This window comes from Lepidochelys olivacea (genome assembly GCF_965140295.1).
Source record: "Lepidochelys olivacea isolate rLepOli2 genome assembly, chromosome: 13".
Taxonomy (NCBI): domain Eukaryota; kingdom Metazoa; phylum Chordata; order Testudines; family Cheloniidae; genus Lepidochelys; species Lepidochelys olivacea.
In genome coordinates this window covers 5,425,686-5,431,685 of record NC_140423.1, presented here as the reverse complement: position 1 = coordinate 5,431,685, position 6,000 = coordinate 5,425,686, and positions in this window count along the sequence as shown.

Here is a 6,000-nt window from a genome sequence, read left to right as displayed (position 1 = left end):
AAATTCTGAGTCAACCAGAAACAAAATAGTTTTAAATATTTTGGCAAACCAAACAAGTTTAAAACGATAGTTTTGGGGCAAACAAAATCTTTTGTTCCACCCGAAACAACAGGTTGCATTTAATTTTTGAGGTCTTTTTACCTTTTTCATTGTATTAAATTCAACGAAAACAAAGTTCAAAATGAAAATTCATTTCAAATTGAAACGTCAAATCATTTTGTTTTGAAAATGAAACCTTTCCACTTTACTGATTTTATTTTTAACCAAAACAATTCTGCAAATTTGACACAAATTCATGAAATGTTTCAGTCTACCCGAATCTGCATTTTGGGGGCAAAAAAAGAAGTGTTGTCTGAAAACTTTCACCCAGCTGTAGCCATGACCAAATGGGTATGGCTCCATGACTCTGCTTTTCTTTAAAGTGCCTTCAAACCCAGGCCTTGTCCACTTGGGCTGGTGATTTCAACATAGGATGATTGATTGTGTTACAGGCTGCTGGGTCTATTACAAAATACCTTTTTCATCTGGAAGCATTATTTTACCCATAGGGGATTGTTCATCAATTTCTGGATTAAGCATGAAGCCCAAATCCTCTACTGAAGCAATGTGTGATCTAATGGCATTTCGTCCTTGCTTGTGCTTCATTCCCAGTGAGCTACAGTGTGGTATTTTATAGCCATCACCCTGTTAGGGGGGTGTAGAAACAGACAGCCCCATGGGAAGCTCTGGGAGGCACCATGCCCCAGGAACACCTATGACTTCCAAGAGCCGCTAGGAAAAGCAACAGCCTTAATGAGGAGCAGCATGCCTCCCCTTGCACCTAGCCATCTTCTTTGGTCAGTAACGGTGGATGGGGTCATGGCCCCACCTCTTTTGGGTAACAACAGCAGCATGGAGCTGGGCATTCACTCTCAAACCACAAGCAGTGCAACTGGGACCAGGCAATGCATGGGGGCAGAGACATGCACAGGAATAAAAATTTCGCTGTTTTTGGAAGGGCATTTTCTGTGCCCCTCGCAGCTGGGGGGGCTGGCTCTCCCCTGCCCTCACAGCCCCATGGCTGGGGGAACTGGCTGTCCCCTACCCCACCCCCCTCCAATGGTCAGAGGAGCTGGCTCTTCCCACCACGGCCGTGGGGCCAGTGAAGCTCACTCTCCCACCCCAGCTCCAGAGGAGTTCTCTGCCTCCACTGCTGGGGGGGGGGGCATGCCCCTGCTTGCCCCCCCCCGTCACACTCCCCTGCGTGGGAGCAGAACAGGGAGGACACGGGCCCACCTAGGGAACAAATCGGGCCCAAAGAAGGTGGTATAAAATCTGCAGAGCATGGTATAAAATCTGTTTCGATCAAACCCATGTATGACAAGCCCCCTCTTGCCCTCCATCTCATCTCTATTCTCCTCACCTGGTGTTAATTCTATAGGACAGATCTGTGACTAAATCTGAACAGCTAATCCCTAACCATTTTAAGATATGTCTACACTGTAGAGTGAGTCCTGGTCTGTGAGACCCAGACTTGTGGAGTTGGGTGTTTCCAAGGCCGTGCTGGAGCATCCACACTGTGTTGTAAACCGGACCTTACGGTTGCTCGACCCAGGTCTCACAGTTCTTCTAACATGTTGATAAGTTCACTGTTCCAACCTTCTGACTCAGGTCTGCAGCTTGAGTGGTGTCCACACTGCAGAATGTGAAGCGGTGTCGACACTACTTGGACCTGAGTCCCAGTGGGACTGGGGCCTGACTCACCCCTTGGCAGGGTCCTAGCACCAGGTCTTGAGTGCTTGCTGACCCAAGGCAGATTGCTATGTGTGTGGACAGAAGGGGGCTTGGGCTCAAACCGGAGACAGAGCCCAGGCTTAGTATGCAGGGTAGACATATACTTCAGTATTTATATGGCCCCCGTGACTATAGTATCTGAGCATCTCTCAAACTTTTAATAGATTTATCCTGCGGGAGACAAGGAAGTGCTTTTATTCTCATTATACAGATGAGGAATTGGGGCCCAGCAAGACTAAGTAACTTGTCTAAGTTCCCACAATAAGGCTTTGCCAAAGCAGGGAACCTCCACCCTCCCAAATCCAACTGGATCATCTTTGTCATCTGCACCCAGCATTGTAGGTAAGGCAGAGTTCTCCCAGACCCTGGTGAATTGTGGGCACCGAAGCCCAGCCTGACCTGCCCAGGTAACCCACTGCACAACCTAAAGTCTGACTGCCAAATATTCCAATTACAAAACAAACCAACAGGCTGAAAATTTTGGGGTGAAACTTCTGGCCAATGCTTATAAATACACTAGCAGGAATCAGTGCTGGGCTAGGAATAAATCCCTCACTAAGGCAGGGGCTGCATTTCTAATGAATAGTGAATGGCTTGACCAGCCACACTTGGTCCTTTTGTTCTGTTTTTCAGGATGTAACATTTTCAATCCGTTTGCTAGATCAGTTCTAGATATTAAGCACTGTATGTAAAGATGGCTATTGACAAGCCTGGACATCTCCTAGAAATAAATTACCGTGATGGTCTGTGATTGCAAAGTAGCCCTTAGGGTACATTATGTTCAGTGAGAATAGCGTATTGATTGCATGTCTTGAAATGAGCTTGGCTCTTTAATGTCAACAACAGCCAAATAAACTAGGATTCTCCCACCTAGTTCATTACCTGCAGGATGTTTTTGTCTACACTGCACTCGTCAAAGAGCAGCCAGTTACTAATCTCCTTTTCTGATTACCACTTGGACTTCCAAATCGTGGATTGCATCAGTGACATAGACTTATTTTGGGCTGGTGCTGGTTAGATGGGCTGATAGAGTGACATTGACTCCCTTGTCTAGGGAAGCTGCATATACCTTCCTCCAAGACTGGGGAAACAAAGCAGTGGGGACCAGCAGCGGGGGGGCGGGGGGGAATCCCATAATGAATCAGGTGGACAAGGAGCATAATCCAGGAAAGCAGGAAACAGTCATAGAGTGAAGGGCATTGGGAGGTCTCTGACATACGGAGTATGTGCGATTGCACAGGACATTACCACAAGCCATGCCTTACTGTCATGCACACCTGATTAGTGGCTGCTTTCCTGTCAAGCTGGCCCTCCTACTAGGTTGTTTTTTTCAGACCTTTTCATAAACAGAAGCACTGCTCTGATGAAGAGCTGAGCAGTGCTAACACACATGGACTGAGGAGCGAAACCTAATGTGGAAAAGTGGGGAGGGAGACAAATTATGATCGATGAATCCTTTGGCTGAAAGCCAGTCTGCTCATCTCTCCATAGCCAGAACCAAAGTGAGACAGGTGCTCTGGTTCCGACCCCTTAAACAGAGAGGGAGCAACATCCATTTTGCTTTATTTGAGGCTCTTCTTGGCATCTCGTTGGTCCCTGGAGGAAGGCAAAAAGACACAAATCTCTTTCAAATGGGGAGAAAACTCCCTGATGAGCAGAGTCTGTCGGCACTGTCTAGCCTGCAAGTCATTATTTTCCCTGTCAGAGAATGGCCTTCAAATGCTAAATTATTTCATTGATATAGAAAACGGTGATGAGCTCTGTAATGATGAGCCACTTAGGGGGAACCAGAGGACAGCCTGTTACTACTTGAAAGGGGAATTATGGGGAGGAGCTATAAATTTCCCACTCGCCTCCTGGAGCTCAGTGCTGGTACTTCCTTGGTACATTTCCGAGTAGAGTGGAGCTATTTTATTACTTATTCATTTATTTTTCTGTTTTCTTTTAATGACCTGATTTATTGTAATTGGTGAGCTTCTCACAGCATCTGGCGGCTTTTGCTTACTAGCAGCTTCGTCAAAGTAAAGTGCCCCCCCCCCCCTTTATGGTAAATGCACATTGTGGCAGGATCTACGTCCTGTGAGCCATTCTATTGTCTGTAGATACTCCGCATTAGAGAAAGATGCCACACACTGCATGCTTTTGGTGTCAGAGGTGTCAGGTGTCAGCACCTATTTACTATCCTGCATCACTGGGCATGGCCTCTCCAGGTGAAAGTGACAAGTAATGCTGGCAGTAGATGGTAAACCCTGGGATACAGCACATCATGCCAACCCCAAAATCACACCAGGCATTGCCACGGATGTAGGTTTGTTTTGCCTTTAGGTCCTGGTGAACGGTGTGAAACTGATACTTCTTGTCAATCACAGGACAGGTACAGACCAGTCAGCAGCACCCATGCAAGCTTCCCCAATCCACCTTGCCAATGGTCCCTAGACCCTTGATTTGGCAGAACCACGACAGTTTGGTCTCCATGTCCCATTCAATTCTTGGCCTCTCTTCTGAGCTTGCCAATAAGGGTACAGATTAGTGCCGATGGTTCCGGGAGCCGTCATCCAAGTGCATTTGTATCAAGGAAGACTTTGGTTCCTTTGCTAACAATTGATGTCTCATCACAGAAGATAGTTTCATGGAATGAAGCCAATCATCTCACAGACTTAAAAAAGCCACACACCTGGAATTTCTCTCAAGCGGTCTTCAACCCTTTGACACCACTCAGTGCATCACATCCCCCTTCACATCTTTAGAGAGAAAAGGGAGTGAAAATAGACATGAAAGAGGAAAAAAGGTTGCTTAGAGTGAAGAGAGTGGAGATGAAGAGAGAAAACAAGGAATGAAAAATGCATGAATACAGAATTCAATGGGTGATTTAATGAGCTATCAATTGAGGAAGCAGATGGCAAGATGACCCTCTGGCCCAAAGGTCAAATTTCTGAAATAGATGTTGGGTTTTCTCTGGCTCACCAGCAGTGAAGCTTCAGAAATGAATAGGATCCATCGATCTGCTTACTCCTGCCTCCAGTGAACATCCAAGAGGATTGGAATAAATTGGGTAATCTGGACGTTTAACACAATGATTCTTTCAAAATCTCATTAAGACGATTGAAAGGTCCTTCATGAGACAGCCCCACAGCTAGCACAATGGCACGTTATGGTCTGGATTCTCTTAGCACCGGTCACAACATGCAAAAAGGGTGAAGGAACTGGACACCATCACTGGCATGAGAGAACATTCTGGTTTAGATGTGCTGCTTGCATGCAGGCGGAGTATCAGGGTAGACAGAGAGTGAGGAGCTGACATGCTAAGGGTCTGCTCAGTTACACCTTCCCTCCAGTGTCATAGGCCCATTAAAGACCTGAAGCCAGCATTGGAATTTAAAGCTGCCTGTCGTGTTGTGTCTTACTTTGAAAATTTGGCTTTGAACGTTCAACTAAAAGCAACAAAATGCCAGTTTCCCTCCTTCTCTCGCTGCATAGGCCCTCCCCTATTGTGTCAAGGTATTGCAAGGCTCTCGGAACACGGCTGATACCACACTGTTTACCCAACATGGGGTCAGACACGGTCACGGTGGGCTGAGCAGAAGTAGCACTTTCCGCCTTCCATTTGACAGCCTGAATTTCAGAAACTGAACTCCACTTTTGCCTGCACTGTTGTGTGCACCCATCTGAGGCACCTGCATGCTCCATTGACAGGCAACCCATCTGCTGAAAGAAAGAGAGAGAGAAAAAGCAAAGATTGAAAGGAAAGGAAAATGGAGAGTGGGAGAGAGAGAGTAAAAGGAGGGTAAAAAAGGAGAAGTGAACTGAGTTCCAATTTTCAACTGGCACATTCTGCCTGTTTTGAATGCAATTTTAAATGCAGGCACACAGCTTAAATGCAGCTTAAATGCAGGCACCAATCAGATGAATTATGCCTCTGCCAACTTAACTGCAAGCACAAGTCAGAGAATTATTTTTATTCACAATCAATTTTGCAAGAATAAAACCCTTCCATCATTTTGCAGGTGCGGATTGTTCCCAACTGGAGTCTTTGGAAATTGTAGCCCTTGAAAATCCATCCCTTCATGAGCTGTTGGCTGGAGGGCTAGAGGGGAAGCTGGCAGACGCTTGTGGTTTCAGTTCACAGGGGGGCTTGCAAACTTTTTCTTTGTTTTTGACCTGTGCTAAATTTGCACCTCCTAATATGGCACTGAGTTTTGGCTTTGAAAGAACCTGAAATTTACAGCA